We start from the raw sequence: 12901 nt of genomic DNA, 5'->3' as shown, positions 1-12901 counted from the left end.
CAGATTACATGTTTATGGAATATGAACAGCCCTGAGTTCAAATCTCAGCTTCTTTAGATTCTATAGATTTTATCTTGGGCAGATTGGCAACTTTTTTTTTTTCTTTTTCTTTTTTATTGAATTTATGGGGCAACACTGGTTACTAAAATTATATAGATTCCAGGTATATCTATACTAATAATAGAGGAATATGCAAATTGTCCAGGATGCCGTCACAGTAACAGTAATGACCAAACAGCAGGCTGCGTGGGGCGACCAGGCCGGCAGGGGGGTTAGTAAGGGACGACCAAACAACTGAACAGCAGGCTGTGTGGAGCAATCAGGCAGGCAGGGGGGGCAGTTGGGGGCGACCAGGCAGGTGAGGGGGGGGCAGTTGGGGGCAACCAGGCAGGCAGGCAGGTGAGCAGTTAGGAGCCAGCAGTCCCAGATTGTGAAAGGGATGTTCAACTGCCGGTTTAGGCCCAATCCCTGGAATCAGGCCTACACCAGTAGTCAAACATCCCCCGAGGGGTCCTGGATTGGAGAAGGTGCAGGCTGAGCTGAGGGGACCCCCCGCCCCCATGCACAAATTTCATGCACCGAGCCTCTAGTAATTCTATAATACATCATCTGTGTGTTGTATTATTGTGTGTTCACCACCCCAAGTCAAATCTCCTTCCATCACCACTTATCCCCCCTTTACTCTCTTCTGCCTCTTCAACCCCCTCTTCCCTCTGGTAATCACCATACTGATGTCTGTGTCTATGAAGGGGTTTTGTTTTTGTTGTTGTTGTTTGCTTAATCCCTTCACTTTTTCCACCCAGCCCCACAACTCCCTCTCCCCTCTGATAGCTATCAGTCTGTTCTCTGTATCTATGAGTCTCTTTCTATTTTGTTTGTTAGTTTATTTTGTTCATTAGATTCCACATATGAGTGAAATCATGTGGTACTTGTCTTTCTCTGACTGGCTTATTTTACTTAGCATAATGCTCTCCAGGTCCATCTGTTGCAAAGGTAAGATTTCCTTCTTTTTTATGGCCGAGTGGTATTCCTTTGTGTAACTGTACCACAGCTTTTTTATCCACTTGTCTATTGATGGACACTGGGCTGCTTCCAAATCTTGGCTATTATAAATAATGCTGCAATGAACATAGGTTTATTGATGATAGCCATTCTGACAGGGGTGAGGTGATATTTCATTGTGGTTTTAATTTGCATTTCTCTGATGATTAGTGATGTTGAGCATCTTTTTATATGTCTATTGGCCATCTGTATGTCCTCTTTGGAGAAGTGTCTATTCAGGTCCTTTGTCCATTTTTTAACTCGGTTGCTTGGCATTTTGGTGTTGCATTTTATAAATCCTTTATAAATTTTCTATATTAACCCCTTATCAGATGTATCTGCAAATATGCTCTCCCATTCGGTGAACTGTCTTTTTTTTTTTTTTTTTAATTGATTTTAGAGAGAGAGAAAGGAGAGGGAGAGAAAAACATCAGTGAGAGAGAACCATTGATCAGCTGTCTCCTGCACACCCCCTACTGGGGATTGAGCCCCCAACCTGGGCATGTGCCCTGTTGCAAAATGGATCCAGCTACTCCTTGGTGCATGGGAGGAAACTCAACCAATGAGCCACACCAGCCAGGGACAGTGGGTTATCTTTTCATTTTGTTGATGGTTTCCTTTGATGTGCAAAAACCTTTTAGTTTGAGTAGTCCCATTTGTTTGTCGTTTCTTTTGTTTCCCTTACCCGAGGCAATACATCAGAAAAAATATTGCTACAAGTAATATTTGAGATTTTACTGCCTACATTTTGTTCTAGGATTTTTATGGTTTTGAATCTAACATTTGAATCTTTAATCCATTTCGAGTTTATTCTTGTGTATGATGTAAAAGGTAGTCTAGCTTCATTTTTTTTGCACTTATCTGTCCAATTTTCCCAGCATAATTTATTGAATAGACTATCTTTATCCCATTGTATATTTTTGCCTCCTTTGTCAAATATTAATTGACTAAATGGCATGGGTTTATTTCTGGCCCTTTATTCTGTTCCATTGACCTATATGTCTGTTTTTATGCCAGTACCTTGCTGTTCTAATTCCTATGGCCTTATAGTATAGTTTGATATCAGGTAGTGTGATTCCTCCAACTTTGTTTTTCTTTTTCAAGATTGCTGTAGCTATTCAGGGTCTTTTGTAGTTCCATTTAAAGTTTTGAAATATTTGTTCTAGTTCTGTGAAATACATCATTGGGATCTTGATAGGAATTATATTGAATCTATACATTGCTTTGGGTAGTATGGACATTTTAAAGATGTTAATTATTTCTATCCATGAACACGGTATATGTTTTCATTTATTTGAATCTTCAATTTCTTCCTTCAAGCTTGCTTAATTTTACTCAACATTATATTTTTGAGATTTAACCATATTGATACTATATGGTACCTTTAGTACCTCTAACCTCAATGGTTTTCAAGTGTGCCAATTTATTCTCATCTTAATGATCATTAAGGTTGTTTCTTCAAACATTCTTCCACAAACATTCTTCCAGAGCTGCACGAGTGATTAAAAAAAAAGATCCCTATAATTGTCTAATTACTATACTATATACCTGAAACTAATATAAAATAATAATGAATGCCCAATGTAATTGAAAAATAAAATTAAAAAACAAACAAACAAATAAGAGTTTCTCTAAATTCTAGACTTAACTCTTCTGATCCAAAATTCCTCTGGATAATTAAGCTCCAATACCCTAAAGCTTCCATTGTATGTAATAAATTAACCTCTGTGAAATGACTTATCCTTGCTCCTAAGAGCAATTGTGTGAATCTCTCTCTAATTCTTGAGTTTAGTTGGGAGACTTAAAATCAACTTTGGTGGGGTATGCACACCACAGAAATCAGCAAATGGCTACAGATAAGAGCTTCCTTCCCCATCCCCCCAGACGGTTGTTAAACATTTACCAGCACACCACTGGCTTTTAACTTTATACCATCCTTGGGAAGATTGAGGAAATAGTCCCTTGCATCATTTTCTGTAGGGCTTATTTTCTCATGGAACCCAGTTGAGAAAGACTGCATGTATGTGGGCAGGGTAAATGCATCTCCAACTTTCCTAGATAGTGCCAAATTATCTCCAAAGTGGTCACTCTGATAGCTGTGAACTATCTCCTTATAGTTTTCATTTCTCTTATCACTGATAAAGTTAAGTATCTTTTCACATGTTTGTTGGACATTTGAATTTCCTCTTTACCCAAGTAGAGAATGAATCTTAGGAGACAATCATCACACATGACTTATCCTGGGGCCACAAACGTACTTTCCTATATTCTCTCTTAAAACTTTTAAAGATTTGCTTTACATATTTGGATTCCAGTCCACCTGAAATGTGCCTTTTGGAAAAATATTAGATAACTGATTTTATGTTTCATACAGGTAACCAGGTGACCCTTAGCCGTTTATTGAATAATCAGTCTGTTCTTTCCTGCTGATCTGTAATCTCACCACTGTTTTATTTCACACTTCCATATATGTGCGGGTCTGTTTCTACACTCTCAATTCTGTTCTGTTGATCTATTTATTTATCCCTATGCCAACATCACTCTGTTTTAATTACTGGAACTGCATAATAAGCCTGATACCTGATAGGACACATCCCCCATATTGTTTTTAAAACTTATTACAGCTTATAAGTTTAAAAAACGTATAGATGAATTTTTTTTGCTATTCCAGATGAGTTTCTGGACTTGCTTTACCAGACACCATGAGGACTGCGAATTGAATCGCAGTGGTCAAAGAAGAGAATCTGGCACTTTTTAAGTGAGGATTTTTTATTTGATGTGACTCTTTCACATGTATGTTTGCTTTTAAAAGAATGATCTTTAGGGATGATTAAATACACCCATTGTTTGAGCAAACACAGGATCGTAGAGTGTATATTTATTTGTAACAGAACAGAATGGCAGTGGGCGTCTATGCTATAGATGGTATTCTCTGGTGGTTGCTGCCATCCACTCTCCTTCTAAATTTGGTGATACAGATTCAACTTCTGTTTTTAAAAAGGGAAGTTACATATAGCTCATTCACACTATTATTTTCTCTTTAAAACCCAGTTTCTCGGATAATTGCCCATTTAAGGAGTTTCCTAAAACTCAAACAAGACTTCTCTGAGACAACAGTTTTGAAACAAATATTACTTAGCAAGATTAAATCTTTTGTTCAACCTTTAAAGCATGTTTAGAAAAACAACTGACTGGTTACACAAGTGTATCTAATTGGTGTTGGTGTTTATCTGAGATACTTGTTTTAGTTTCTTCCTACTTGACGTCACTCTGTGCATTTCTGAACTTTTAAAAATAAAAAGTTTTAAATTAAAAAATTTTTAATTTAAAGCAAGGGACTAGTATTATTGGACAGTTGGATAGCTTTGGAGAAGTCTTGTTTATTCTGGCAACAGGTCTTTAAAAAAATAGCTCTACACTGGTGACTAAAAGAAAAGATAAAGTCTGTACCGTCTTACCTAAGTGTTACCTCTCTTTCAGAAAACCAATAAAAATTCAAAGTGGAAAGAGCTGATTCATTTTTAATTGTATGCTATGTTTATATTTAAACTGTGCTCTCTGTCCACATGTTTATTTTCTAATGATACCTCATAGCCTGGCTGTAAAGGCATTTTCTGGGCATCTATGCACGTTTATAGCTTTGAATTTTTTTTTTTTAATTCTCAAAGTATAATTTTTATAGCTAGAGCCAAATTGCCATACTTCTCTTAAATTAACTCTTTACTCATATAGGTGATATAAAGGTATACAATTCTAGATAGTATGGACATGAGAATATGTATAGAAGAAAATAGAATTGAGTCTAGCCAGTCATATAAACTTGCTTGATTTTGAAACATAAACAAAGCTGGCATTAGAATAATACTTTTGAAAAAAAATTATTTTTCCTGTGATCATTTTGCCAAATTTTCCTGGAAATTAATATTGGTTGATGATATTCAGACCATGTTTGATTATTGGCATATTTTTGTATTTCATGACCAAGAGGACATAAAAGTGATCAAAGTAATAAATGGTCATTTGAACCATTCAAGTCATCATTTGAAAATTTGAATAGGCAAATCTTTTTTTTTTAAGATTTTCTCAAATGCCGCTGCATATTTAAATAAGATTTAACTAAGACTTTTATTTCTTAAAGTAAGTAGGAAGAGAAAACCTTCATAAAGAAGTAGGGGATGGTAGAATTATGGCAATAATTTATCTGCAAAGTTATTCCCCCAATAGTGAGGCTGCATGGATTAACTCTTAACAGTAAATATTTGTGAGTGCCCATTTCGTCCTTTTAACTATGTTAACCCCAAATGGCATGTTTTAGAAATGCTGAAAAGCAGTTATAAGTACAATATTATATCACTCACAGTGACCCCTCTAGTTATGAAGGTTCCTAAATACTGCTTGAACAGTGTATGTGAACAGTTACTTATACCTATATACACACATGCAGAGTTAGTGAAAAGGTAATGAGAGGAAAATCTTAGCAGAAAAGATTAATCCCCTTGAGTTTATGAAGCTGTTGTAAACTTGTTAGCATTTCTTAATTTATTCATATTTTCATTTGAGTATAATTCCATATTTATCAAATACTACTGTATCAGCTACTGTTCTAGAGACTACAGAGAGTGATGACAGTTTTATGAACCATATTGGAAATGAGTAAGAGGCTGGAGGGTGTGATGAGTTTTATTTTTTGTTGTTGTTGTAGTGGTTGAGGGTTATTAATTCTGTGGGTTAAAATGTGATTCTAACAAACCAAGAACAGGCAGGGTTGGAGTTCTTTGTGTAAGAAGTAGAATTGTTATTTCATGACTCTCGGATAGGGTTGAAGCAAAGTGGTATCCAAATCCCGGCATAGCATTCTCTCCTGGTGGTCTCTGCATGTTGACTCTGGACTTGCTGTCACAAACCATCCTCCCCTTCTTGAGGAGTTCAGACTCTTCTCAAGGCACCCAGCTTGAGTCTTTCCTAGCTACACAAAAACTTACTGAACATTAGAGATCTCACAGCCTCCAGATCTTCTTTGTCCCTGGGAGTCATCTTGATGAAGGAGGAGTTCAATTGGCAGGTCCTTCTCTAAGCCTCTGTTTACTCATCTGTAAGATGTGGGAAGTAGTCCTGGTCCTGCCTGTGGCAGAGGGAAGATGTGATGTAGAGCAAACAAGTGAATCCATATGAAAATGTCATGTAAACCTGCTCCCATAAAATGCTGAGGTTGGGTGTGTTATAGATTTCACAATGAGGTGACTTGAACCATAATGGGTAACAGAGCCAAGAGAATATGGGTAGGGCTGCTCAAATCTGTCTTCTGGATATGACAAATATTTCAAAGAACATGTCCTATTGAAGAAAGCAAATGGTCATTATTTGTACTTCTTTCTTCTAGGAATGTGTGCCTGTGAAGTTGTTTTTATATTCTTCCAATAAGCAGATTATCTCATTTAAGCCCTAAAACCCCTCCCAACTGTGGTCACTTTTCATAGACTCCTCGTTCTGAGAAGGGACTACTAGTACAGAAATCTTTGAGCCCAGACTCCTCCTTGTGTGGAGTGTGGAAGCAGACCCATGATAGCCAGGGTCTGATTCAGCCGCATTGCTGGCTGTCGCTGAGGAACTACCCCCCAAATCTCCTGACCAAAAGCTGCGCTCTCTTCACTGGAACCCATGCTGATTCTAAATCTGTGACATAGCAGATTAAGAAACTAAAATATCAACATTTAATCAGAGTTGAGTGATTTATTTGTACAGGATCTTCAAACTCCGACTCCAGGCCTCTTCATCTCGCTGAGCTGGTTCCCAGGGACAAGGAAGGTCTGGAGGCTGCGAGATTTCTAACATCCATCGAAGAAGTTTTCTGTGGAAGCCAGGAGTGCTGGGTATCTCGAGAAGAGTGTGGACTCAAGAAGGAAGGCTGGTTTTGTAGACAGGAAATACAGAGTCAAGATGCAGATGCCACCAGGAGGGTGGCGCTGTGTGGGGAACTGGGTACAAGGAGAGCTGTTTCTGAGAAGCGACCACCAATCTTAGTCGGGGGGCCTCTGGCCGGGAAAGGAGCACAGGAGTTGTCACCCGGAAGGCCTTCACTCTTCAGCCGAGGAGAGGATGAGAGCAAAAACTCAGGTCTTTAAGGGAGGCTGCTGCAAATTGGACCCCACAGTTTATCTGAGGAAAACAGTGGCAAATGGAATAGGAAGGAAGCTATAATGCCTAATGGAAGTCATCTTCTCTAGTACAGGTTAGAAGGAACGAATAAAAAATACTAGAGAAAAATGGTTTTAAAAGCATTTTCTTCAAATAGTACCAGTAAAATTGGTTCCAAATTTGAATTTAAATATTGTCAGGTTTTTTGAAAGAGAAAATGGTGTATCTGTAACAGAACAACGCTCTCTCTCGGAGCACAAGGGGCATCAGTGCAAAGTAGTCCAGTAGCAATAAGGGAAACTGCAGAAGCAGCCCTTCACTGGAGTTGACGTTCTGTGTGAGGCGAGAAGCAGGGGAAAAAACTGACAAAAGCAGGTGGAAGAAGAGTTTGCAGAAGTAGATGAGTTGACTTGCTCCTCTGGTACAATGAAGTCTTAACTTGCTGGTGGAAGAGAAGTACTGACCCTGTCTGTGCTGTCTTGGTGAGAGTATTTCGTTCTCCAAGTCACTGTATCCCTCATCAACTCTTTGAAAATCAGTTAGGCGATGTGACTTCCAGGACTTTAGTTTGAAGATTCATTGACAGTTTTTAGTTATCAGTGAAAGAGAAGTCCACATTGAGTTAGGATCTCCGTATTTTCCGTTAAAAGGCTATATGCAATGTGTTTAATAACTGAAATATTTACCCCCCCCCGCCCTTTTTTTTTTGCCAGAAGACCAGTATTTCCAAGGTGTGTATGTGGATGATTCTTACCAGTATTTCATGTGGAACCAGAAAGATATAATAAAGGCCAAAGAAAAATTAAAGTTTGAAAACTGTTTTAATGTCTTTGTTTCTCAGTTTATATAGGCAGCTTGTCCTCGTGTCTTTCTTTTGTGCGTGCTAATTAAATGCTAAAAGTGACCTTCAGTTAGCGCAGTAGTCCAGTAGTTTGCAAGATGTGAAGGCACAGAAACTTTCAAGAGAAGCAGTGAAGTGCAAACTAGTACCCAGAACTACAAAGCAATGTTGAGAAGTACCTCTCTGAAATTAAACTCATGAAGTATTTTTAATAATTACCATCACAGTTCTATACTTGGAAAAGCAATGTTTCTTTTCTCCCTAAACAGGTATGTTCCTGGTAGTTAAATGTGGATGACTGGCCTAATTTCTACGTGCAAGTGAGAGGGAGAAACTAAACTCTCAATCCTGAAGGCAGGATTATTTTAAATGGGCTTTTAAAAGTCCCAAAGAGTGAACATGACACTATCATGTTCACTAAGCATTTCTTGCTCATTTGCTGGGAACAAATAATTTAAAAAACAACTCCCTTGCATACTGAAGGGAGTTGACTTCAAAAGTTCTGGGAGGGCCTTTCCTGATCCTCAGGGACTTGGATTCCTAGGGCCAGCCTGTGGGGACTTGGCATAGGGGGAAGGGAGAAGGTTAACCACCTGGTGTTGGACCACATCAGGGGCTGTTGAAGCTGCCACTTCATGCATTGACTTCTTGGTGAAAGATGCCAGAATCTGAAAGCGGGGGAAGCGGGACTTGTTTATAACATGTGCACTGATGGGATAGTATTACAACCTTCAAACGTGGGGAAGGTGCCAGCCATCTCACCCCAAACTCAGGTTGCTTCCTAAGAACGCAAACCTTGACGGAGCATGTACAGAACGCACGGTTTATCAGAACCAGGTGTCCACTCTGGAGACACAGAAATTGTCACTTTGATCTTAGTTCTTTTGTACAGGAATACTGCGTTTGGGAATCCATTTGCTAGAAAATATCCGTGCCACACAAATTCTGCAACTCGAACTTGCTGCTAACTTCCATTCATGAGTAACAGTTTAAATTCATGTTAAGTCCAACAGAGCCCTCTGGCCTCCCCTACAAAAGATATCGCAGGAAGAGATTATTAAAGCTTCTATTTCAATGGCTTTTCCTTAAAGTGAGCACTGAAAGTATATGTGAGTGGGTGGTTAGGAAACTGTTAGTAGTTAGTGTCTTCTCTAAAGGCAGAACTCTGGAAATGAAAAATATCGTGGCTTCCCCGCAAATTGTTTGAATGCTGTGCCACCCAGGCACCAACTGAGCAGGACCTGCAGAGGGCCTGAGCACTCCTTCCACCGGGTGTATTTGGAACCCCATTATAATGGGTCTTTCCAAAGATATCCACAAATAATTAGCCTTTGGCATCGGTTAGACTTAAAGAAAAATCTGTGTAAGGTTTTAATTATAATTAGGGTCCAGTAAAAACCTTTCCCATCCCCCTTAAAGATAAAACAAGAAACATTGTCCCCTCTACCAAACATTTTAGCCCAGGTTTAATTTCAATGCGAGCATCAGTTTGATTGATAACAAATCATTGCAGAACAGTTCGAATAGGCCTACACTTGTGTTGATGTTAACGACTTACAATCACCTTTATGTTAGGCCTTAAAGCTTTATTATCCTTAAATATAGCTGGCATAGTGGACCATTAAACACGGAAGTGATCTGAGATACTGATTGGGGTAGCAGCCAAAAATGTTAAGGTGCCTGAATTACTTTTTGTAACATTTTTACACTGAGCGCTCGTGTAATTTTTAAAATAAAACCATCTCTACTTTCCAGGGGAGCTGTCTCTCTTTTTCCGGTGATTTTAAATTCGCACCATGTAGGCAGGCATACACACAACCTCTTTCAGCTAGTATAATAAATGTCCCTGCTAAATATAAGTAGTTCCTCGCAGTAGCTTTCCTACGGAGAGGAAAAGGCTAAGGACGTGAAACTTCTGGGCAGAGGACTGGAGTCTCTGGCCGCCCTGCGTCTGTCTCCGAGCCTGGCTTCCCTACCTTCGTGGACTCTTTCAGGGCCGGTGGCCGCCGGCTGCCGGGTCTGCCCCGCGGCGCAGCCTGGCACGGAGGATGCCACTCGGTCCTTCCGTCCTGCTCGAGAAGTACTGTTGACTTGGCGACCCATTTCGAAAGCTTGGCCGAGGCCACCACGCACAAGGGGCATTTTCTCCCCCGGCTCCAGCGGGAGCCCCCACCCTGCCATTGGGACATCTTTGCGGGTCGCTCGAGAGTTCTGCGGGGTCGTCGGGGACTGAGTGCCCCGGCGCCGGCCGCGGCCGCTCGCGCCCTCCGGGGACTCCCTTCTCGCAAGCCCCGCGGCAGCGTGGACGCCGGGCCTCGGGGTCGGGTTTTTTGCCCCCCACCCCCACCCCCACCCCGCGGGACCCTGCCCGCCCTGCGGACCGGCCCCAAGTTGCCGAATAGCTCAGATGCTTGTCATATTTGCGGTCGCACCACTCTGCAGGCTGTGCGCGCGCCGCACTCGCCGCCGCCTTTGTCACCAGGCGTTCGGTCCTTTAAATGAGTATTTTCTAGAGAGTGTGTGTGTGTGGGGGGGGGGGGGGGGGGGTGGCCGTGGGGGGGGCGAGCAGGGGTCCCCGGGCCCGGGTGACTCTTTTCCGCTCCCCTTCTCCTTAAGCCCTAAGAGAAAAGAAAGGGCGCGTCGGCCGGAGAGGCGGCCGTGGGCAGCGCTGCCGCCCGGCGTCTCCCGTGCGCCCGCTGCCCCTTCCTGCTCCTCGGGCGGCCGGGGCCCGCTCGGCGTTCATCGCGCCTCCCGGGACCGCCGGGGGAGGGGGCGGGGCCGGGGCCGGCAGGGGCGGGGCCGGGCGGGGAGGGCGGGGCCTGCTGAGCCCGGGCCGGGAGCTCGCGGGAGGCTCGCTGGCCGCACGTCACTCCTGCACGGCGAGTGCTGGAGCACGAGCTGCCGCTCGCTCGGTCAGGGCGCCCCCTCCGCCCGCCTCCCGCTTCCTCCTCCGCTGCCCGCCGCCGCCGCCTCCGCCGCCGCCACCATTGTATAATGTTCCGAGCGCGCAGGCAGCGGCCGGCGGAGGCTTAGCTTCAGTCTCGCCTGCCGCCCGCTCCCCGGCGCCACCCTCGGCCCCCGGAGCCGGGCGCTCCGCATGGAGCGGGACTAGCTGGAGGAGTGGGCTGCCCCCCTCCCGATGCGCTAGTTCCCAGCGGGAGCTGCATGTGGTAAGTTCTCCCGGCGCCGGGCCGGAGGGGGTCCTCCGCTGCGCTGGGCTCCCCCCTGGGCGGGGGGGGCGGCGGGGGGACCCGGCCGAGGGCCGGGAAAGCCGCCTGGAGGGCGGAGGAGGGCCCCGGGCGGCCGCGAGGGTCGTGGAAGCCCCCGCGACTGGGACCTGGGCTGGGGCCGGTACCGGGAGGGGAGCTCCCTCCCGCTGCTGCCCGGCCCGGCGCCCGGGGACGCCCGGGGTGAGGGCTGGGACCCCCCAGCCGCCGGGCGCAGATCTGCTGGGGGAAGGGCCGGGGACGGGAGTCACGGACCGGGGTCAAGAGGGTGTCGGGAGCTCCCCGAGCCCAGCCGTGAGGCCGCGGGAGCTGGGAGCTGGGAGCTGTTGCCTTTGCTGCCGGGATGTGTGTGCGTGTTGGTGGCGGTTGTGTTGTTGTGAACGTGCGAGACTTTCTTTTTTTTTTTAAGGCTCGGATTGCTGCCGCGAAGGCTGCTTCACTTTTGAGTTCCGTGCCCGGGTTTGCATCCAACTTGCTCTGGCGTGTTTCTGTGAGTTTTCCTGTGTTTTTCAGCTTAAAAACAGCCCTCTCTACCCTCTTTTCGCCCGTGTGCCAGTGAATTGATTTTGAATATACATGCATATTCGACTCTAAGTTAGAAATCTACAAGTCATCTTGGTGGTGACCGCCGGTGACTGAGAGGGAGGGGGTGGAGGGGAGCCAGCTGTCCCAAGCCCTGGACTTTGTACCGTCAAGACAGAGGGTGCTGGGAGAGGGACAGTGCATGGAGAGAAAGCCCGGAGTTGTTCCTTCGTTTCTCCTTGGTCATTAGTTACCTCACCTTTAGCAGAATTCAAAGTCATAGACTGAGATGGGAATAGAGCTCTGGGTTTACTCTTGTTTCATGAAAAGGTTAGATAGGTGCTTTGTCTTAGAATAACTTTTTGCTTTCACATCGGGTAGTTTCCGGATGTTTCGGGAGGTGGAAAGTAAGTTTTTACAGGCACTGAATGGGGAAGGGCCGTCGGCAGGGTGAGCCATCAGACTCAGGCTGGAGCAGTTTTTGTTTGAATCGAATCGAGCAGCCCCAGTTGGCCTTCAGGAAGATAGTACGTAAATGTTTCCAAGCTTTGTTCATGAAATCTGCTTTCTGATTTCCCAATATATGTTAAGAAATGTCTACAACGTGTGTAAAGAGCCTGGAAGTTGTAGTAGCCAGTAGGATCCCTGAGGCCTTGAGTGTTCAGAGTAGCCTTTTATAATGAGGGACTCGTCTCTGACAGGAGTGAAGTGGGCTCTTGGCTCCACTCAACCCCTGGAGGACAGTCCACCTGAGAGCCTCCGGGTTGTTTTGCTGATGGGGGGTGGTGGTGGGGGAGTGGGGGGGGTGAGTTGCTCAGCTAACCAGAAGGCACGTCTCACCCCAAGAGCTCCTCCCATTGCCATTCCTCCCCCTTTTTATAGTAGTCTATTCTGATTTGAGTGTGCTAGGGTGTGCTGTGAGGATGAAAATACCCTCCTAAGATCCCAGCTTCTGGTACGAGCAAGAATCTCTGCTTCCCTGTTCATTTTATCAATGTCTTCGTTAAATTTAAAAAAAGAAAAACGTGAGGAATGTTAGCAAGTTTTCCTTTCACTTCATTGATTTACTTAGAGGTGTTATATGTTCGTGTAAAGTTGTTTATGTTGGTCATCAAGCTTGACGCCCTTTAAAATA

General features: G+C 44.1%; 1 protein-coding gene across 4 annotated transcripts in view; it reads left to right on the top strand.

Moving 5' to 3' along the window:
* SERTAD2 (SERTA domain containing 2) overlaps positions 1-12901 on the top strand; it is a 110020-nt gene that overhangs the window by 76737 nt on the left and 20382 nt on the right. The window contains exons 1-2 of one of the 4 annotated variants that reach the window (XM_070429344.1): positions 10901-11187; positions 11654-11734. The exons of 2 other annotated variants lie outside the window; for them this stretch is intronic. The gene's annotated coding sequence lies outside the window, so the exon portion shown is untranslated. Of the gene's footprint in view, positions 1-10900; positions 11188-11653; positions 11735-12901 lie in introns of those variants that run through there. One more of the 4 variants, XM_070429342.1, reaches the window with a different exon arrangement.

The sequence above is a fragment of the Myotis yumanensis genome, unplaced genomic scaffold, assembly GCF_028538775.1.
Source record: "Myotis yumanensis isolate MYYU_CA2020_CCGP unplaced genomic scaffold, mMyoYum1.0.hap1 SCAF_11, whole genome shotgun sequence".
Classification (NCBI taxonomy): Eukaryota; Metazoa; Chordata; class Mammalia; order Chiroptera; family Vespertilionidae; genus Myotis; species Myotis yumanensis.
The sequence above is the reverse complement of the archived record's forward strand: the minus strand, read 5'-3'. Positions and strand labels throughout refer to the sequence as shown.